The following is a 23763-nucleotide window of genomic DNA, read 5'->3' as shown; positions in this document are numbered from 1 at the left end:
AAGCCAGAGAGTTACCAAGAAGAAGACGCACGTCACACGGTCTTGTACTGCGGTCAACAACGGAGAGTGGCGAACACGAGTGACGGTGGGGAGAGTCAGAGTGATTAATTCAGCAGCATATTTCGCTGTAAAAAACAGAAGTTTGGACCCTTTCACCAAATCACAAGTGGTTTGTGGTTAATATTTCTAAATTTATAGGGGTGCACTGATTTATTGGCCAGCCCATGTAACAGCTGGGTGGTTTATTGGTGCAACAATTCAGAGAAAAAAAAAATGGTATCGACCAAAATCAGAATAGATAGGTCATCTTTTTTTGAAGGTTGTAATTGATAATTGGCCTGAAAACTGCAGTTGGTCCACGCCTCATCTCAAAGCAAGAGGTTGTGTTTTGAACTCAAAAAAGACAAAATTTGGAATTTACCAAAGCCACAAAAGCACAAAATGATGAGGTAAAGTAATATTTCTGGGCAAATTAAATAGTTTGATTAAAGCAGACTAAACATTCTGGTGTGAAAATGTAAGATATAAACTTTTAGAAGAGAAATACACTAAAAGTTAATTACTTTAGTCAGGGCGGACATATTGGATTGCATTTGGGTTATGGTAAGGCATTCCTAAGGGTCAGCATTCCAGTTTCACAAGGTTTTCCTGTATGCTTAAGATCATTTCTTCCAACTTGATGCTGGGAAATTCTGATCACAGAGGAGAGATGGGATATGCATCGTCGTCAATACATTTGACTTTTATTCCCCTCAATGTGTCACAGCCTCATTGCCCGCGGCTGGCATGACTAAACCGCTGGAGCTGTCCTTTGTGAAATGTTCGCTTCCTTATTCTCCGGCACAAAAAAAAAAAAAACGCGGGCCCATTATCAGGGAACAGATTTCTCAGTTTATGCGTTCTGGTTCAGGAGTGCACTCAGCTTGCACTCCCCAAAGTGTGATCATTTGCACGAAAATGCCATTTTCCTTCCAACTAAAAGGAGCTATTAAACTCAAAATTATGCTGAAGAAATCTGCGACCTCTAACTTGTAAATAATGCATTTTCAACCCTGAAAACATTTTCGAGGGATTTCTCATTATTTATGGCATTTCTCTGAGATAGCGCAGGTGCGAGCGACAGATGATGATTTGGATTTCAGGTGCCCCAGCACTCCTTGCGGCAACATCACACCTACTTGAGGCAATCTTTCACAACCAGCAAGCTGAGTGACTTTAGGAAGAAGCACTTACAATCCCTCAAAATGTGTTTCATGGGAAAGCATAGATGTGCTGTGGAAAGGTTTTTGGCCCTTTACAGATTCATTCTGTTTTTGCGGTTTTGTCAGACTTAAATGCGTTCAGATGATGAAACAAATTTTCATCTTTCACAGAGATAACCTGAGGAAATAAAACAAAACAACTCACTCATAATTTCACTTCTTTGTTGGGGGAAAAGAACTATCCAAACATTTTCACACAACTTAATATTGTGTGAAAGGTAATTGTGCAACCACCGTTCATGCATCCCTTGGTGGTAAAAACAACAACAAAGTTGTGATTACAGAGCATCACAACTGTAATTTTGCACAAATGAACCCCTACTGCAGAATTTTAATTGCTTTATTAGTATTGTTAATTCCCAGCACTGATCCAATAGACATTTTTTATTGTCACCCAACAGTATGCAGACACTCCGTCTACGCTGATGAGCATTTAATGACCACAACATGTTTAAAGGAGCAGTAGTATGCGTTTTGTAGGCACATAATGCCGTTTTATGTCACAATCAAGTAACTACGCTACCATTAGTTGTTATAAAGGAACTTAAAGGAAATTTGACTTTGCAATTTAAGGCCTTGAAGTTGTGCCTGTGTCTCTTTAAGAAGCTCCAGCTCTTTCTAAAACTCTGCCTTCAGGAAGTCATAAGGACATGGCTCCTCTATTAGCCCTTTAATAACATTTTTACCAGCGTTTCACTACAAAGTCGTTAGCATAATAAGTAGCTAGTCAAGAGAGGAGGGGTACTTATCTTGGTGGTAAGAACTGCTGTCTTTTATATCCCAGTAGATGTTGTCAACCTTCAACTACTTCCTGCTGTCTTCTTTGTGGTTTGAGCCAGTGGCAACCTCCGGTCGTTGGCCATGTAATTTGTGCGATGCGAAAAAAAAATGTTTCCACTGCAGTTGTGTGAAATAATCCAGTTTTGATATTGGTGGAGTGGGGAGGGATTACCACATACATGCGGGCAAATTTTTTCTTGGAAAAACAAGATTTTTTGTTTGGTTGGGTTTTTTTTTTTCAAATTTGGCGATTCCACTGAGCAAATTTATCTTTGAAATGTGACATTGTGCAACTACACAGCCAATGGAAATTCATCCGGTGACTTGGTTTCTCATTTGTTTGTGGATCTCTTTAGATCAGGACATGATACATTGTCATTAGATTAGAAATAACCTAATGACCTAAGTCATTAGAAGTAAACTAATGACCTAAGAAGTCATTAGAAATAACCTAATGACTCAAGTTATTTGTAAGTCATTTCTTGATCCTACAGGTCCGGCAGTAATCAGGCCTACATGTGACTTGTTGACTCAAACTCAGATGTCTGAAAACACAGAATCTCACTAAATTATTTTGGTCTACTTTTTAGTGCAGATGTCTTTTTGCACTTGAAATAAGACAAAACTAATACAAAACTTTGCAGAGCTTGCTTTAAGTGAAATATTCCTTCAAGTTGATGAAAAAGTCTATATGAAGGCAGATTATCCATCAGAAGATTATTTCACCTGGTTTTTCCATGTTACAGTTGAAATAATCCGCTGGTGGAACTAGTGCTTTTTCATCAATATTAAGGAATTATTCACTCAAAATAAGTTTTGTTTTATTTCAAGTGTACTGAGATATTTGCTCTCGAAACTAGACCAAGAATACTTTGTAAAATTGAGTGTTTTTGCATTGCGTCACTGTCAAATAATGTCTTAATAAGAAAGTTTTTATTTTTATTTTATAAAAACCAACAAAAATAAGTTCCAATAAATAGTAAATCAGGGGCTGTTTCTTGTTTTCTCCATCAGAACCTAATGTTTGCTGGATAAACACCTCGGTCTTTTCCTGCCATTACGTTTGTCAGACCCACAGCTCCTGATTGACAAAGACCTTGCCGTGTTAAATGGTCTGCACAGAGACTCTCTTTTATCCTGGAGGGATTGGGATCAATAGCCCGTTTCCACTGATTCACTCTAACAATATTATTTAGCAGAATCCCCTACAGGATGTCCTGGAATCCCTCCACCCCTGCCACCCCACCTTTTATTTTAAAGTTCAAATTACGACAATTTGTCAATCCGGTAATGAGCCACCTTCCCCTCACCCTGCAAAAGCCCAAATGGCAACTTGTTTCCATCGGCTCTGTTGATAAGACGTCCGGATTGTCTCTGCAAACTCAAAACTCTTTGAAATTGAACGCAGGAGACAGTTTTCTTGTTATCTGTCATGGAGGTGGAGGGGAGGTGCAGGCTGGAGGATTTGCTTCCCCCAGGTAGCTGATCTTGACGTTTGGGACATGTATCATGATAGCGGAGCCTGCGTTTGCCGGGGCCAACAAAAGAAAATGCATTAAATATTCCAACTGGTAATTTGTGTGGATAAGGAATAGAAGAACAGGCTAAATGAGCTTCTCCCTCTGGGCTACAGGCTGTTATATCCTCTTGAAATCTAGGTCTTTGTTGTCTGGATGTGCTGTAATTGAAAAGTTCCTGCACCCTCACTAGAGCCTCCCCCCACGTCTCCACCACCCGACTTCTCTTCCACCACCAGTCTCCCTTTTTCTCTTTGGTTTTCTTCCTCTACATGAATTTCCTGCTATCTGTTTGACTGATCCGCCTGCCTGCCTCCCTCCCTCCATCCGCCGGCCTCGTGCAGAGCTTTAGGATGAATGTAGGCAATTTCTGATCATCAACACCCCAAATATTTCCAACTTGTTCAGCTTCCTGAAAGGAAGAGTAGCTTAGAATAAGTTCAGGAAGATGAGGTAGAAAGGTGGGTGTGTGTCACAAAATAGTTTAGAACTGATGTTTTTCAACAGATTCAAAAGTCTGTTGAATTCAGTCCATCACTCAGTTGAGTCTTTACAGAAGGTTCCTGAGGCCGGTAGTCCAGTAAGCTTGGTTTGACTGGGGACCAAACTTGGTGTGTTTTGCTCTATATCAATTATGGTCAGTGGAAACGCAGCTGGTGACTTGGTTTCGTTCTTAGTTTTCTTTTGATCGGGACTTGATGTGTTGTTTTTTTAAAACCCTTTTGCCGACTTTGTTTTGTCAGACAAGTTCTTTCTAAGTGATTTCTTGACTTTACAGGACAGGCAGTAATCAGACGTAGGTGTGGCTAGGTAAACCAACATCCCTGTCAATGAACATCCGGTCGTTGATCGTGTCACTCACGAAAAAGGTGTTTCCAATACAGTCTTACGAAATAAACCGATTGTGGTACATCCAAAAAAGAAAAAAACACTTTATCACAACGCCAAAACTTTTTACCGGCGTATTTTCATTGAGAAAATTTATTCTCAAAATGTCAAATTGGGTAAATATATGGTCAGCTATTGTATCTTCACCCCACAGGAAGCAAGGAGAAATAAGGTTCAAACCTCAAACGTCTTGAAGGATTCAGGCTGCAGAAGGACCGTGTCTCCTGTACGTGTGTTTCTTGGCACCGTCCCTGTTAAAAGAGCTTAAAAAAAAAGATTAATTTTTTGTCAAGTGCTTGGCACATCCCAAAGAGTACCGCACACTTCCTTTCTGTTTCAATAGATAAGACGCCAGAGTCTCCCCGGTTGACAAGAGAAGAGTTTAACTAAGTAATTACTTCTTCTGAACCTCTTATTGTGAAGGAATGAATTGTACTTGATGGGCGCCGTGTAAGGAAGATCATGGCCGCACTGTGCGCTCATTGTTCTTTGAAAAAGTCTCTTTCACAAATGGGAATGAAAGCGTAACTTGGCAGGTGGTGAATGTGAAAGTGCAAAACAAAACGGAGGTGGTAATTATGAGGTGTCTGGCTTTGCTAATTCCATTTAACTCCGGAGAGGAGACGGTAGCGTGAGCAATTCGACTGGTTTTGCGAGATGTTTGGAAAAGACGCAAACCCCAATGCAGTGGGCCAGAGAGGTTTTATCAGTATGAATTTACTTAAAGACTTGTGGAAAAGCGTTTCCGCGTTCCGTCACATTGCGGCTCGGTGACGCCTCCCGGGTCTACCTAGAGGAGCACGCCTCAGCTCTCTTGGTTATTCAGGTCAGGGAACACACATGTCCGAGTCTTTGTCAAAGCCTCGGGTTCTGTGGCCCAGCAGCTATTTTTGCTTTCTCCCCATCCATGGCCTTTCATTCTTGAGTCACGCTGGAGCATTGGAGGGCTGACCTAGAATGCTGAAAGCCTGTCACAGCAGGACACATCTGCATAAAGAATAAGGTAGCCCAACCGGTAGCAAGACGCAAGAAATAAAAAAAAAATAGTATCATATAATGACGCGAGCAGAGGGAAAATGAAAAAGGGGATTTCATACTGTGCTTTAAAGCTTTACACTCTGCACATTGATTGCGACAGTTTAATCTCTTGCTCTGGAGGACTTTGATAAATCCTTCATGCATTATTCTAATTTATTTAGTTAGTGAAAATTCAGTAAAATTGGATTTGTAAATTGTCCTAAATGATCATTTAAGACATGTAGGGTTAGTTACCAGAGATGCACTGGTCCGATATTAATATATGTATCGGTCTGATATTGAAAAACTTCAACATTGGATATCTGCGATACTGTATCCAATCCATAAGGCATTGTGCTCACTGACATTATTTTTATATATATATTATATTTGAAAGAAACCATCATAAGGTAATAAATAAGGTTGCAGTTTATTTTTACGTTTGACAAAAGTAGTCAACCTATTGTCATGTAAGTTAATTTTGTCTTATTTCAAAAGTACCAAGATAGAAACTTGACCAAATATATTTGTGGGTTTTTTTCAGTGCTATTAATGTGAAAATCTTGCCAAATTCGTTCATGATATCAGATGTCAGAAATATGAACCGTGACGGGAAAAAACATCTTTTTGTCTCACGTTGAGTTCTTCGGTCTATAATGTGGAGCAGCTCACCTGATGTCTATATAATCAGTGATCTAACAATGAGTTTGATTTGCAGTCACGCCTCATAGCAACAGCAGCAGAGATTTTTCTAATTTCATCTAAAGCCAGACTTGACGCTGACACTGAACTCTGCCTGCATGAATACAGTCTGTAGTCAGTGGCTCACAGCAGACAAAACCAAAATGCTGCTTCATGGAAAAGAGGAAGACATTAGAGGTGAGGTGACATTATGCTAATGCAATAACCAATACTGGCTAATGTGCTTGGATAATGAGGGAGTCAATCACACTTACCAATTTGGTTCCGCAAGGGGATGATATTTAAGAAAAGCAATGCTGTTTACGCGCAGAATACCAAAAGATTCAGTCCGTGTTGTTGAGCTCCGGCTTACAGGACGGCTGCACTTCTGGATTTGAGCACATCTGGCTAAATAGTAGCAAAAACAAAGACTGTAGTGCTTCAGGTTTAAGACTCTCACATATTGCAATGCATGAACCTAAAATCAGTGTCTTTAAATAGATTTGTAAAATAGATCAATTCTTGCAATTTCATCAGTTTTAAGCCATTTTGATAGTTAGATTATTTAAAATGTCACTGCACGATTTGCGGCAGACGATGGTGTAAGAACACAGTGGGTCATCAGTACACTGCAATACATTGCATGTTGTGGTTTACAGAAATTTTGCACATGGTCACAACATTGGAGGGCAAAAAAGACATTTCTTTCACATAACAGTCCTGTTAATAAAAGGAAACCTGGAGATGTGGCTATTATTAATTTACTGCAGTGCGCCACAGCAACAGGGAAAGTAATGCAGAAAAAGTGCTGAACAGCTCAAAACCTCTGGTATGCTTCACTTTTCTCGCTCTTATGTCGCCGGCGCCACACAAAGCCCCGTTGTCATAGCAACTGACTGACAACAGCTCAACTACTCAATCAGGATTCAACATTAAAAAAAACGCTAACATTTCCCACACAAAGAACGTTCAGATGGTGAACGTGTTGATGCTTATTTTGCGGTTGTCAGTAAGTGATCTTCCGAACACAGCGGTGATGGATGAGCTAATGTAAACACCTACTTTACTGAAAACTGGTGTGTGGGTCGTTTTCATTTTAGTTCGTATTTGTTTTGTAAACCACGCCAAATTCCACAGCACATTTACATGTTAGGGTTGTCAAAGTCAAGCTAGCATAACTGATGTACTTCTCTCTGCTTCTCTTAATTTGAAAATTTCCTGTTCTCTATATAAAATATTTTTTATGCCGTCAGTATTAAAAAGCTGATTTGTAAATTAACCAACTTTTAATTGGTTAATTTATATATATATACATATATATATCTCAACATTATGTAATTTTCTAGCAGTTATGAGCACAATACTCACGTTCAGTTGAGCTTCATCTTCTGGCCCATTAATTATGTTGATTTGAAAGTTGTTGTTTTTTTTATGGGTCTCACATCATTCCTGTGACACCGGCGTTCTTAAAGGAAGGAATAAATGTTTATCTTAACAAATAAGCTCAAACTTAAGTCATGGCTCATGAATTGCAGGAACACCTACACATTCTCTGCCTCTACCAACTTTCATTTCAGTTTATACTCAAACTTTTTACAAACATCCATCGTGGACTTAAATGTCAGTGTGACTTTTAGCCTCTGTGGTTCCCCACCAGCTGACTAAAACCAGTGAAACAACAAAAACTAAGTGAAAACAGCGACAAATGGGAAAAGACTACAATTATATTCGTAGTTTTTGTGTTTATGAATCTATTTATCAGCCTTTTGAACTGATTATATGACATTTTTTTAATCCACACAAGCAGTTCAGGTCAGCTGTTTGCTAACTGCAGCGCTCCTTGCCAGTAACACCGCTCACGCTATGCTGGTCCACAAAACGGCACCGCAAAAGTTGGGAGAAACCCGAGTCAGGTGGTTGATCAACAAAATCCGAATACATTTTCTGAATGTATTCGGATTTTTCCTTGGTTGTTGCCCATTGTGAGATATTTCTTTTGCGACCTCTTTTGTGAAAGGACATGTTTTTATCGGCCAGTTCGGACTTAATCAGCGGATATCGATCGGCGCTAAGATGCGACAGATTCCAGCTTGTTAAACAAATCGCCATTACCTTTCTTTGTGTCTTCAATATATTTTACCCACGACATTAAACTGTATCACACATAACAGACTAGACTCTTTTGATGGTGTGGAAGAAGGAGGTTTCACGCCGGTACACATAACTCTCTGGATCGAAAGGCAGATGCATGCTTTTATTTTCTTGGATGATTAAAGGACGACTGCAATTACTGCATATTGATTGTTCCTCAATAGATCGTCCGTGCACAGATAGCTTCTTATTATCCAAGCAACCGCCTTGGAAGCTGTAATTATAATGTTGCTGAAACTCGTTTTGCTTAAAGGTCAACTTGGTTCCCGGCTGACATCGGTAGTCAGTTGCATTGAGCACCGCGTGCGTTTCTGCCTGGGCAGTAAACGCCGTCCGTACCGACTCCATTGAGCACCGCGCAGAGCCCAACGAGAAATAACAACACACTGCATGATGTTCTCAGAGATGGGCTATTGATTTTTTATTTCGAGTGTCCACAAGATCATTTTTATTTCAGAATGAAAAGAATCAAGTGGCTTACCTTGACAGATGTAAAATGAAAAGCATAAGGCGTCCTTGGAACTTTGAAAACATTTTTGGAGAAATTTGATGAAAAGGTCTAAAACAAACTAACCTTAAATGCAAAAGTCTTGTGACATGAAATATGAATCCAAGCGAAGGCCTTTAAAAACTCCTTCTTAAATGCAAGAAACTGGATTGAGTGAAATGTATGGACTAAACTAATATTTGTTGAACCAGCCTTTGAGTTTCAGTCTTCTTTTAAAGGAATCTATTAGTATATGAAATGGTGACTTTGTAATGTCTGCAACTCTTGTCTTTCAAAATCTACCTGATTGTCATCAACTCTTGTTTACATTCCCTTACAGAACACACCCGTCAGATTTACTTCTGAACTTTGATTAGGTTATTGCAAAACGTCAAAAAATACACGGCGCCAATACACGGCGCCAATTTTTGTGAAGCCGTATCTCATATGCTTTAACTCACAGTAACTGTGTTTCCTTATATATTTGGTCATATATTTACGCAACTTGACATTTCAAAAATAAATGAAAGAAAACACAGCATTTACAAAAACAACCTATTTTTTAATAAAACGTTTTGGGGCTAGGATGAGATTGATATGTTTTTCCATATCAAAATTCTTTCGCAAAACTGCAATGGAAAAAATTTCTTGCATCATGAGTCACATGATCAACAACCGGACGCTGCCACTGGTGCAAACAATGAAGAAGGCGACAACAGGAAGTCACTGAAGGATCATGATCATACATTTTTTTAAATGACATAACGAGTCAAGAAAGTTATTCCTGTATGATTTTGTTTTTCCTCAGTAAATGAACACGCCGGAATTGCGAAATAGTGTGTGTTTGATTTTTACATTCGCAGAATATTCACATTTGTTGAGGAAACGGAGCTACTGATGCTGAAAAATACAGCTCTTTAGGTTTCTGTTGGAGGTTTGGAGTCAAACTGGTTTTTAGAAATATGTAGGATTTAGTTTGTTTCCATGAGCCTCTCAGGCGGATTTCCTGCTCGGTATTCAGCTTGAAAACCCCTGGAGTCAAGGAAGAACCCAAAAGTTTAACCTGTGGTTCTCAACAGCTAACAGACACGGGGGCCTATGAAATGACCTACAAACACGTCACTGATTTAAAAATGATTCACTGCGATGAGCTGGCTGACTTAGCCTACAGAGTGAAACCTTTTCTTTTTTAGGTACCTGCTTTTCAGACTCTCTCAGCTCAGAATGGTGGGAGCGTGCAGACTGATCACTGAGCTCCACTTCACAGATGAACTGAGATCAACTCCCGGGTCGCACCGAGTCTGCTGACTTTTTGTAATCCTCGGACGCTGAGATGTGTTTCTGACACAGTGGGAGAGAGAAAATCAGCTCTGGTGAGAGAAACTGTACAACATGGCTGCTAAAGAAAGAGTCCAGCCTGTCAGTTATTAAAGCCCAAAAAAAAAAAAAGTTGTCAGTGTAACTTGGCAGTTTTAAACATAGTTTCCAGAAATTGTTTAGGTATAACTTTATCACCAGCTGTAAGTGTAAAATCGGAAATCAATATTGTATCATAAACATTGTGTTTGGTAGGGGATTAACTACATTTGGATTAGAAAAAGCTGAAGGAGCAGAATTATGTAAAATCAACTTTTTACATCATGTTTACAATGTTATTCCCTCATCAAAAACATACCTGGAGTGTGGCCTGGAGCAGGAGTTTTTAAAGAGACAGCGGCCCAATTATAGGGACTTACATCAAATTTCTTTAGAGTTATATTTGACATACTTTTTCTAACGACTGAAGGCAACAGCTACTTGATTTTTCTATATGATGGTAGGATGTGCCTGAAAAATACATAATACTGCCCCTTTGAAGAATCTTCAAACTAAAACAAGGCCTCAGATAATCTATGATTAATTCAAATACTAAAGGAACAGAAGTGCAGGAATGAACTAAGAAACTACCCACAAAGAATTGAAGTTGTGTTGCAACGACAGACGAGCAAAAATGAACACAGAGAAATGAGCTAAAAATGGCAACACATCATAATCTACAAGGAAATGATCAAAGCACAAAAGAAAGCAAAACACGAACACCCCAGGACTGTGTCGGAAAGTGAGTCAAACATGTTTGCTTTCGTGGCTGAATAATACAGGATATTTTATATTAATCAGACTAAAAAAAAGTCCTGGTTTTAGGCTCGTTAAAATCCACCATGTTCTGCAAAAACAAAGTAAAAATGTGGTCTTCATTGGCCAGTCTCGGTGGTTTCACCGCCCTGCTGATTGACGCGGTCGCACTCGGGAACCAGGTTGAGCTCGCCGCGTCGTTCAGTCAGACGGCCCGGGCCGATCAGAGGCAGAGCCAGGCGCCCCAGATTATCGGATGGCTTGTTCCAGCCAGGACTGTCATATGATGATAAAGAGGGAGTCAGCGTTTGATTGTTACATAAGATGAATGTTGGGTGGGGTTGGGGGAGATCCGATGATGTTCCCCCACATGCATCATAATCGGTCATAATCTATTTTGGTGCACGTTTGCCGCAGAGCTTCGGTGAATCTGTAATGATCCCCTCGGTCAGTGGCGCATTAACACGTGAAAAGAAAACATCATGAGTGTGTGTGTGTTTTTTTTTTCTTCCTTTTTCCGCTTTGCAAGGGTGCCGCATTTTGAATCCATTATGCCCTGTCTAATCCAAACAGCAGCTCATAACGTGTCTCCCCCCTCGCTGTCGCGCCAAGCTGTGCACACACGGCGGAAACCTGTTGCTTGGTTTCTAAATAGGCCTGTTTGTTGGCTTTCTGGCTGCACAGGTGGCGAAGGGAAAACAAGGAGTGACCTTCAGAACCGGCTAAATGAAGTCTGGCGCTGACTGCTTCAAACGGACCTGTCAAGGTTCCGTTAGGGGAAAAAAATAAAATAAAAAAAATCTCATTTAGCAAGTGTGAAAGTGCATCTATTGGACCATGACACCCAAGAAGTTAAAATCAGTGGAGGAAGTGACAGCACAGCCAGAGTTGAGTTTACTGATTAGTTCATACCATGTTTTAATGTTCCAACCAAACTCAGCGGCTTAACCTTCTGGGATATAGTCAATAAAAACAAACAAAAATTATGTTTAAAAAAAAAACCGCTTTTCAGCCCCGTCAACATAGATGTATTTCAATGGAAACACTTTTTTCCCATCACGGAAGTCATGTGATCAACATGAGAATGTTACCGCTGACAGAAACGACAAAGACAACGACAGGAAGTGCTGTAGGGGGTGATGTTTTTTTTTTAAGTGTGAACAAAGGTATTCACTGGATTGTAATTGTTTTTCTTATGTAATGGAACAATGCAATTGCAAAACTGTTTTTGTCAAAATCTTGTGCACATTTGCAATGTAAACGCAGCTTATGGTCAGTATGTCGTTACAGTGACCAATAACAGCATTGTAAATATACGAGTTCCTAATATCTTGCAGCCCTAGTCTAAATACTGTGAAGTAGTAGTTACACACACCAAAGTTTGTTGTTCTAATCCAACAACAGTAAGTGCACAAAACTGTCTATATTTCATTAATGTAAAAAAACAAAAACAAAAAAAAAAAACAATCCAGCTGTCAATCACGTGACACGTGTGACGCAAAGTGTTTCCACTGCTGTTTTGCGGCATACACTAAGAAAAATCCTCCTACATAAAAACCATAAGTTTTTCGAAATGTCTTGTTTCCATTAGGAAATATCAATTTGCGCAATTCTGAGGTAAATGCAACAAAAAACAAAACAGATCAACGCAGGTAGTGATGCCGTCTACAAGAAGGGATAGCACAGATGATATTTGCAATGAGACGTTTCAGATGTTGAATCTGTTGCGGATAGAGATCTGGTGGCATGGAAAAGCTGAACACGCTGACAAAATACTGCAAGATTTGTTCTGGGAAATCTTCTGAAACCTTGAGAGATGATCATAGAAAGAAGGATGAAGCATTTGTGTCCACTTCACAACCTCCCTTTAAAATTAAGAAGCTACTGAGGACTGACTGCAATTGATGGAAACTTTTGTGTAGAAAGAGTTAATGGCACTCATATGGCAATTGACGCAAAGGTACTCAAACCAACTCGATCAGACAATGTCTGCTGGACATTATGGCACATGTACATCTCGTCAACTTACAGCAGAGACATGCTCCCTTTGACCTTGAATGGTATTTTGGGGGTGTGACAAATCGATAGATGGATTTGATTCTGAAGGATTTGCCCATGTTCACAAATCAGACGTAATCACCCCAGATTACGTCTAGAATCCAGAATTACATATCTGCGGCATTAGCTGATATTGATCGTTCCTGCTTACGGGGAAAATGAAGATGCGCACTGACAATGACAAATCATTCTCAAAAACTATGTCTTAGACTTACCTTCGATTTTTACTGAATTTCCACCCTTTACTGACTCAACGCCTCGCTCTGCAGAAGCCGAGGTTGGCTGAGGCGGGGGGAGTCGTGAGCGTACTGCGGGGTCACGTCTATCTGAATATCTATGCTTGATCACACCCTGGGAGAACACAAGGTTACATCTGCTGGAAGGTTTCTGACAGCCTGCAGGAGGGCATCTCTCCAAACTTTCCACCCATAAATGTCAATTTGCCAGGCGCAAGTCAAACATGGGGCTTGCGTTATGTCAGAGGAAGACATCCCCACCCAACGAGATCAACGGAAGGCGCCTGCTGACTCAGAGGCTCTGCAAGTCTTTCCTGCAGCCACAGGAAACATTATGCCAGAGTTACCTCACTGATCTTCATGAAGAAGTGATACCTCCCCAGAGCCGAAGGGGAAGCAACTTTCCAAAGACAAAGAGACTCTGTCATCATCCTCCTGTATTATTTGAGACTTTAGCTAGTTTTAAGGCTATGGCTATTGTCTCAGTCTTCCTTCTATGCAGACCATTTTTTGGTAAAATCTTCAAACTTGCAGCGGTGGTCAAGATCAAAGTCGTTCTGAACATTACCCAGAATATCCCTAGAGATTTTAGGAAATAATATATTGAGTCTGAAATATCTCAAGTAGTCTGAAGGGCAAATTTTTTGATCCCTTCAGTCTTTTCATCAATTTAACAAAAAAGAATGAGTCATGTACTAAAAGGAAGAATTTATTTATTTTCTAGATCAAAATATTATTACTCTAATTGAAATATTCCATTTTATTTACTAGTTTAGTCTAGTCAATCAAGCAGGAAGCTGTTAGGAATCAAGATGAAATGATTAAGTGAGAGACGTAAACAAGATGAAATTGAACAGAAATGGAATCTGATTAGTCACTCTGAAGGGACCTAGAGTTATTTTCGCTCAATTTTATGTTACAATAAACGGCCTTCTGAGAGAAAACCTACATATGTTCAGACTAATTAGAGATTTTTACTCATTTTATGATTCTCTCGTAATAAAGTTAGGCCAGCTGCGTTTCCATCGACGACATAACTACGAAAATAAATTTGCTTAAAAGAAACAGCAATTTCGAAAAAGAAAAAAAAAAACTTACGTTTTGAAGGTTTTCCCCTTAGGGCAAGGTGGTTGTTTTCGGCCGTATCAAAGTTGGTTCATTTCACAAAACTACCATTGAAACACTTTGCATCACACAGGTCATGTGATCAACAACCAGATACTGACAAAATGATTAAAGGTTTAATAGAGGAATCATGTTGTGTTGACTTGATGAAGGCGGAGTTTCAGAAAGAGCAGGAGTTTCTTAAAGAGACGGAGACCCAATTTCAAGGCGTTAAATTACGATGTCAAATTTATTTTATTATATATATATGCCGTAGTAATTGTACTAGAAAATGATGCTATGTGTCTGGAAAACACATAACGTTGCTCCTTTATAGAGTCTATGTGGTCTGCAACAGCAGGTCAAATGAAAGATATTGTCGGATAATATCTGATTTATTGCCACTGCCATAAAAAAGAAGAAAGGAAGTAGTTAGAGTACAATGTTTTTCAATGCCTTATTGTGTGAGCTAACTTATTCATGTCTGATTTTAATTGCAATCCCTTAACTGCGAAATTGCATTTTTCTGACGTTGGCGAAATAACGACAAAATTGTGTGCATATTTGTAATAGAAATACAGCTAATGTATTTTATTCTGTTCTGCTTTTGTCTATCCTTAGAACTTGTTCCCATGCAAACGAACAATAAGTGAATGAATGACTGTGTTGCATCTGCAAATATCACAGCTCTGAACAACCATAATCTCTACAAGCTATACAATGCAACTGCATGTCAAAAGTAAGTCCATCTCAAAAAAACTACCACAAACACAAACCCTACAGCACTCAAAATGAGCGCAGACCGTTGATAACAAGCTCCACTAGTATTTATGAGCCACCCGATTTACTGTCAGGCCTGAACACAATCTCCCTACCATGCATAGTTGGAGACTGCTAACTGCAGATGGCCGACGTCCAGCTCACATTTGGATGCGGAGCAAACCTGGGAGAGTACGAGGCTGTTGACTGCTCGTCTGGAGATGTTACAACAGCAGACAAAGGAATGGGATAAAATCAGCATGAAGGCCCTACATGTCTGATTACGCTTGGGTCTGACACAAGGGGTACTTCACATCGGCTTTCAGCTCTTTATGGGTTTTCGTCATTGTTTGAAATGCTGGCTCGCCCACGTTCTGGGGCGATGCACTGATTTATCTGATGTCGTGTTGTTGATCTGATGACTAGATCAGCTTTTAGTCAGACAGTTCAAACGCTATTGGACTTTTTTTCCCTGTCTGCTATGATATGATAACAGTTTTAACAAATAGAGAAAAAAATATATATTCTGTAAAACAAATTATTACCTACTGCAGCCTTAAGGGGGCAGTACTATGTAAAATGGACTTTTTTGAGCTTTAAATAATGTAAAAATTTAGCTGAAGTGTCACCTCGCTTCTTTCATGCATTTGGCAAACCTTCAGCCATGCAAAACGACTGGGTGAGCCTAGCTCTGCCTCCGAGGAAAAAGCTCCTCCCCGAAGTAACAGAGCAGCCGTCCTCCACGGCTCCCCCACTCAGCTCCTTCAGACTAGCCAGCAGCAATTAGCAAACTGTGCCTCTGCTGAGCTCGTGATACGAGCTACAGCTCAGTCCAATACTGACAAAATGATTAAAGGTTTACTAGAGGAATCATGTTGTGTTGACTTGATGAAGGCGGAGTTTCAGAAAGAGCAGGAGTTTCTTAAAGAGACGGAGGCCCAATTTCAAGGCGTTAAATTACGATGTCAAATTTATTTTATTATATATATATGCCGTAGTAATTGTGCTAGAAAATGATGCTATGTGTCTGGAAAACACATAACGTTGCTCCTTTATAGAGTCTATGTGGTCTGCACTAACAGGTCAAATGAAAAAGATATTGTCGGATAATCTTTAGCCTGCTCCGAGAAAATTATTTATTGTTACCCAGAAAAACGTACAGAAATCTAGGCAAGCACTAGAGTAGATCACTGTTTTTAATCTGCATGTATAGTGACGATGTACATGTTGTTCTATAGCAGCATGTGGCTCAGACTAAAGAGCAGTAGGTGACACTGCATCAATATTAGACACTGATTTGCTTAAACAGAGCCACTGTTAGCCACTCGCAGGACATGAAAAACTCACACATCGTCTTCCTTTCTATCAAACTGTCTCTTTTTTTCCTCCCCTCTACAACAAAGAACCTCTGTCTCCGACAAAAATAGCTAAACACCTTTTCACCAGTGATGTCATGTAACATTTTATTTCTGGTGATGACTTATTGCACAGGGAGGCATATTGATGGGAGGAATTGTTTGGGGGGGTGACGGGGTGGTTGCGCTCAAAGACAGACATGACATGACATTCTTCCTGACCCCCTTTGCTGTCAAGATAATCTATCCTGTCAGCATTCATAAGGAACCGTCGGACACCAAAAGGAGTCCTTTGACTCGGAGTAAGCTTCTTAGTTGAATGGAAAGTCTTTGCTCTTTTCATGTGCTCTTCTCCTCCTCTCCCTCGCCTCTGTGAAAATCTGTCTGCCTGCTTATCAGTTAATCTGAGCCTCTCACTCGTAAGCCCACAGGAAACTTGTTACTGGGGGGGAAAAGCAAAGGCTCCTGGTGGATTTTCAGGGGGATAGTTGAAAAGCATCTGTGCGGCGGGGCAATGCTTTTTCCTTTCACTCCGTTTCCAGCAACACCACACTCGTTACAGAGAAACATCTGTCTTCGCCGGAGTGGCTGGAGTTGGAGTTGGACGTCCATGCTGAGCTCACGAAACAATAGGTTGATTTAATTAGAGAAGGTAGATGCCTCAGATTTCCTTCATGCTTTTCACTCACAAAATGGCGGTCCTATTCACTATGGTTTTAAAAAGGTAGTATTATACAATAAAATGCATTTTAAAAAATATTTACATCATGTTATAATGTTATTCCCACTTCATGCAACTTTGAGAAATACTTTAATCACCCATGGCAACCATTCTGATGTGCAAAACGTCTGGGTGGATTTAGCCCCGCCTTTGAGGACAAAGCTCCTCTTCAGAGCTGCAGTTTCTACTTTTCTGAGATTCTGCCTCATGGAGCAGCCCCACTCAGCTCCTTAAGACTAGCCAGCAGCAATTAGCAAACATCTGGTAGAACTGCGCTTCTGCTGAGCTCATAGTACTTCAGCGCAACACTGGTAAGAACGTCGTTAAAGGGTTAACAGAGGAGCCATGTTGTGATGACTTTCTGAAGGTGGCGTTTCAGAAAGCAGGAGTTTTTAAAACTCCTGCTCGGGCCCAGTTTCAAGGATTTAAATTACAATCTTAAATTTCTTTTAAGTTATATTTGATAAATATAGCATATAGGCCAACAACTGAAGTTGATGCAGTTACTAGGAAACAGAAGTCAGAAGCCACGATATGAAACTTACAGGCAGTGGACAATCATCTCCCACTGTGGCCATTAAGGCCACAACATCTTACGCCAGCAAAAAAATTGTCTTCAAGATTGCTTTTGCTTCAACTTAAATTGCTCAATGTTTGGAAGTGTGTCCAACACAGTCTGAACGACTTTGTTCACTTCCACCATCGCTAAAGCTACAATTCTAAAACAGTGTGGAAAATCACTGTCATCATTTACTGCTCTCTCTGTTCTCTGATTGACCAGGTTGAATCCTCTAGAAATCCTCTAGAAATCGAGCTCAATGGGAGAAATTCCAGACGGAGAACTAAAGGGAGATGAGAATCAAATGGAATTATTTTGTGATACAACCACAATCGTCTTTGTATCTTGGTTTGATTTTGTGTAACAGACTGACACAAATTGTGATTTTTAAGAAAACCTTTAAGTTGCCTTTTTTTTAAACTAGAGACTCTGAAAAGTGTGGTGGTGTATTTACTCACCCTCCCACCCCTCTTTGCTCTAATGCGGCTTTGCCAGATCTCTGGAGAGAAGCAACGAGATTTACAAGAACAAGCCCGAAGGAAACAAACCGGGAGCAGCCAACTCGTAACGCGCACGCTACTGAACATCTTTATCAGTAATAACTTTTCTAAAATACTTCCCTTGGCTTTTCCTTTTTAATTAAAAGCTGCAGTTTCTGTTGCAGGACCTTGGTATACCAGCAATAAAACTCGCCGACGTTGTAATCAATAATACTAAAGTTGTTGCCAGTGTTTGTCAGTAATAACTTAATTCCAAAATTATTCCCACTCACTTTTTTCCCCTCCAGTAAAAGGCTGAGGGAGGACAGTGGTTGACAAATGCTGTGACCAGACTATTTGTTCAATGGACCCGAAAAAATGTCTCTCTGTTCCTGGACTCTGGCTATTCTAAGATCTGCATAGTGATGTGTGAATGTGTGCATGTTTATGAGAATAGCTGGGTAAACAAATAAACAAAAAGAGTGGTACTGTAAAAGACTCTTTGGTATGACTAGTAAAGAACTGCATGTGATTACACGTCTGGAACAAACTTCCAGAAAACTTCAAAAGAACAGAAACGCTCAGTTTCCTTAAAATGGCATCAGAATGGCAGCAGTTCCATCAGGTTGGAAGGTGGCTATAGTCTCACCAATTTTTAAATCAGGAGACAAAACAAATATCTCCAATGATCGTCCTATCAGCATCCTTCCTGTTGTCTCCAAGGTTGCAGAAAAATGGATTTCCAAGCTGCTGAACAAACGTCTTCTGCACCCCATGCAGTTTAGGTTCCGCCAGCGCCGTTCCACTGAGACGGCAAACTGTGTCTTCATAGAAACAGTGAAATCCCTGCTCGATAAAACCACCTGCGTTGGTGCAGTCTTCTTGGATTTATAGAAAGTGTTCGATACAGTTAACCATCAGGCCCTTCTCTCTAAATTAACTCACTTTAATTTTGCAGAAGATGCACTAGTCTGGTTTCAGTCTTATTTGTCCAACAGGAGACAATCTGTGAGTGTAGGGGACACAATCTCGTCATATCTTCAATGCCCAGCAGGGGTCCCCCAGGGCTCTATTTTAGGACCAGTATTGTTTTCCATGTATATAAATGACTTGCCAAATCTGTGTCAATGTGTCCATTTCCAAATGTATGCTGATGATGCTGTTATTTTCACACCTGCTAAAAGCACACAGGAAGCTTAATCTACCTTGACATCATCTTTGGAGAAGCATTGGCTCTTTCAGTCATCTTTATTATTGAACAAAAATAAAACTTTGGGTCTTCCTGTCTTTGGACTACACATGGAAATTAGCAACTATGCTATTATCTGGCTCATTTACATTCTGTACAGAAGCATTGATTGTTCATTAATGTGCACTGTCCCTAATAAATTTAAATTAATACATTTAAATTAATACATTTAAATTAATTGTGAGGCTTCCAAGCACATAGTGCCATTTTATAGCACAATCAAGTAACTGTGTTACTTTCAGTTGTAAAAATACTTCCTGTTTTAAAGCCTTGAAATTGGGGCTCTGTCTCTTTAAAAACTCCTATTCTTTCTGATGCTCCACCTTCAGAAAGTCATCACATCATGGCTCCTCTATTAACCCTTTAACAATGTTTTTACCAGCGTTGCTCTAAGAAGCCGCTCCTATAAGGAGCTGAGCTGGTGTGCAGTTCCGCCAGGTGTTTGCTAATTGCTGATGACTAGTCTGAAGGAGCTGAGAGGAGAACAGTTAGGTCATTATTTAAATAGTATTATCAAAGTAAAGTGTATGAATTACTGATACGTAATGAAAAGTCAGCAACTCTAGACGAAATCATCCTCATGTGTTAGTATATCACAGTCAAGGTTCAGACTTTAATCCACTGTTAAACCGACAATAAGATTTAAAAAGTTGATTTTCACGTCTTAATCTTAATTCTGGCTCCGACTGAGCTTTGACGCAATGAAGAATGAGTCACAGCTATAATTGCAGTGGAAGGTTTTTATACGAAGCCCCGATTCAGGGGCCTGAATGTGAATGCACATCAGGCGTCTCTAAATGTTCTCATTGTAAAGATTTCATAAATCATTCATCGTTTTCATTCAGATGGACAATTCTGGAGCGAGTTGTTCTCGACCATCTTATTAAAGACAAGTAAAATTGATTGGTGTAAGATGACAAGATAGTAATAATGTAACCCACGAGGTAGGCTACTTCAAATACCCTTGACAGTTAGAGAGACGGGGGAAAGTACGCACACTGGAATGTGACTGGAAAGTCAGTTCGCTGCATATTTGGTTATGAAATTTTCTAGTTTCTGACCATATTTCTTCTATTTCAGCCAGTATCTAATATCAAATACTTCCAAGGAACCTGACATGTTGCATGTTTTGCTCGATTCTCTTGTATTACAGTTTAGTAACATCTCTATATTTCTCAAAATAAGCAAAGACCTCATGCTGGTCTCTGCAAATTGCATACATTTACAACCTCAACAGAAAAAAGCAGACCTTTCTCCACTTATAGTACTTGCTTAGTAAAAATTATCTTTTCTTTATTGCATTCTGAAGTAATTAAAATCTAACCTCAAGGTACAAAAACACAACAGATTCAAAACTGTCAGTTTTTTTAAATCAAAGTTAAACCAGCCTGCTGAATTTAACATTTATCTAAAAAAAAAAAAAAAAAAAAAAAAAAAAAGTGAACTGGTGCTGCTAATTAAATTACACCAAAAAATGGAACATCAGCAATTATGACCAGCTTTGGAAAAGCAGAGGATTTTATCAATTTGCACCACTCAAGTGTGGAGGTGTGTTTTAATATGATGTCAAAAAGGAGAAACATAACTAATGATGTCAGTAACAAATCAATCTGAGAAGGCTAATAATCAAATCTGTGTTGCTGTCCATTGTGTTCTACTTTAAGAAAGATTAATTTTTTAAAGAACAGCATAAGGGGCAGCATTATGCAATTTCCAGGCACATAGTTCAATTTTGTAGCATAATCAAGAGTAACCATGTTAAAGTCAATTAATGATATACACAGTAAATATATAACATTTAAAAGAAAATTGACATAATAATTTATCACCTTGAAATTGGGCCTCTGTGTCTTTAAAAAGCTCTTACTCTTTCTGAAACTCTCCCTATACGACGTCATCACAACACGGCTCCTTTATTTGAACCCTTTAACAACGTTTTTACTGGCTGCTTCACAGCAGCTAGCATAATGAGCTCAGCTAGTTGCTAGCTCAGTGGAAAAGTCACAGGGTAGTTTGAAAACTGCAAGTTTGGAGCGTCGTCCTCAAAGAGAGGAGGAGCTTCGTCCTCAAAAGGCGGAGCTAGGTCCACACAGGTGTTTTGCACAGATGGATGGCTGTCATGGCATGTTAAAGCATTTCTCCAACATCTATAAAAGAATCAAGGCACCATTCCAAGTCTGTTTTTGATGAGGAAATAACATAAAATGATATAACAAATGTATGTTCTATTATACTGCCCCTTTAAAACTCAGTAGAGTCATTAATAACAATAATATTTCAGAAAACAGGTAGTACCTGAAGCCACTTTCCACCTGCGGTGTATGCATCAGTGTCTTATTATTCCATGAAAGTATAATATAAATACATGTCCACCGCTGTCATTGTGTATTTGACATTTGTTAACAACATATCTGTAGGAAATAGGGAACATTGACATTCTAGCTACGAACGCAACATTTAAACACATGAATGCAAATCTGCCCATGCAAATTTATTTGCAGCTGAACTAAATGGTTCTGTAACAAGTTTTCATTTTGTTTTGTTTTCCCTCCCAATCGCAGCTCTTTTCCAAGAGTTAATAGCACAACTGGCTCAAGGCAGAACGCAGTCGGCTTCAGAGACGCCGTGTCTATTAAAACCACATTTGGAAATTTTAAATACATATGCAACAGGGTCAGGCAAAAAAAAAAAAACTAAACTAAATTAACGCTGTCATGCCTGCGGGGTAATAAGTTCACGTTGTGGTAAATTCTAATAAGTGGACGTCCCCACAGTCACAGTTTTTCTCCGGAAAGAAAAAGAAAAGAAAAGAAAAGTTTGATTGAACCCAAGTAAAAGTTGATCTTCAAGAGGTCCACAGTGCACCTCCGTCAGACTTCCAAGCACAAACAACACAGGAGCAAATGCAAATTAGGCACACATTATCATTGATGCAGAGTTTCTGACCCAGAGATCATTTGAAGCAGGAACTGTTGACGGATTGCGGGCCTCTGAGCTGCGCTGGGCTTCAGGTTCATGAATCCTGATAGTCCAGGCGGAAGAGAGCGGATCCACGCGAGCTGAGCCGTTTTTGGGTTTCTGCTGCCAGCAGCGTTCTGAAACCCAGCTTTACTTTGGCATGTGTTCAATATGCAACAGAGCACACAATGCATGCAGAAGGCAAAAAAAAAAAAAAACTTGATATATTTCTGAATTTTGCTGCAAGGGGAAGGAGAGTTTAAAGAAATAGCTGGTAATGTAGCAGTACAGGTCAGTTCATTGGCTTTTAAATGAACAGGAAAAAGCTTGTTATTTTTTGGTGGCCTTTGGTGATCTTACCTCATGTAGACATCTTTATTGCTCTCACACTCGCTGCTTCTCCACTGACTGTCGCTGCTTCTCCACTGACTGTCAGATGTCGCAAATTCAAATTACAGAGATGAATTTGCGCAATGGGAACACGGTGAAAAGTTTTGGCGCTACAATGAGGTGGGTTTGTTTGGCTGCATCGAAATTGGTTAATTTCGCATCACACGAGTAACACGATCAACAACCAACAACAACAATCAACAATCTGCTACTGTCGGAAACGGCAAAGACGACAACAGGAAGCAGTTGGAGGATGGTGGTTTGTTTTTGCCTTTTTCTTTTCTGACAATGTGCAGCTGGTTGTGTGTCATTTTGAACATTTTCAATCCACAGCTCTTCTGTAAAATTTCCCCAAAACGCTGCATGCAAAGCCGCTCCTGAATAGGAAACTGACGTCTCCTCTGATTGGCCAATAGATGGTGAGCGCTGACTGTTGACATTCTTCACTGCCACAAATTTAAATGGCTTATAAATGTGTGACATTAATTTGATGTCTTATTTAATGGAAATGCCCTAATTGTGAAATTGTTTTTTTTGTTGTTGTTTTTTTGTTTTTTACATTAACAGAATATTGACAAAGATTTATACAAAGTACATTTGTAATGAAAACATCAAAAATGCTGATCAAAATCACAGTATCAAAATCAATGCTTTCTCTCTAACAAGTAGGTCAGTTTCATTAATTTACAATCGAAAGCAAACCGAATGCCACTCTAAGTGTCAAAGAGACTGTATTAGCTGCTGTGGTTTCCTGTTTGTGTCATGCTCTCACATCCCCCAGACAGTCCTGTGTGGGCGAGTGAATAGCACAAAGAGGAGAAGGCCTTGAATTTTACACTCTCTTGTCCTCACCCGATCTCCCGAAACAAGCTACAAGTCATTCCAAAACAAAGATAAAACACAACAAGCCGCTGCACATGGAAATATTGCCGGGTTGAGAAATGTGTAGGATTACTGAAGACTGCAGTTCAGTGTGTCGAGTCAGGAACGCACTCCCGCC

Source organism: Poeciliopsis prolifica, unplaced genomic scaffold (assembly GCF_027474105.1).
Source record: "Poeciliopsis prolifica strain line A6 unplaced genomic scaffold, Auburn_PproV2 SCAFFOLD008, whole genome shotgun sequence".
NCBI lineage: Eukaryota > Metazoa > Chordata > Actinopteri > Cyprinodontiformes > Poeciliidae > Poeciliopsis > Poeciliopsis prolifica.
This window is presented reverse-complemented; position numbering follows the sequence as displayed.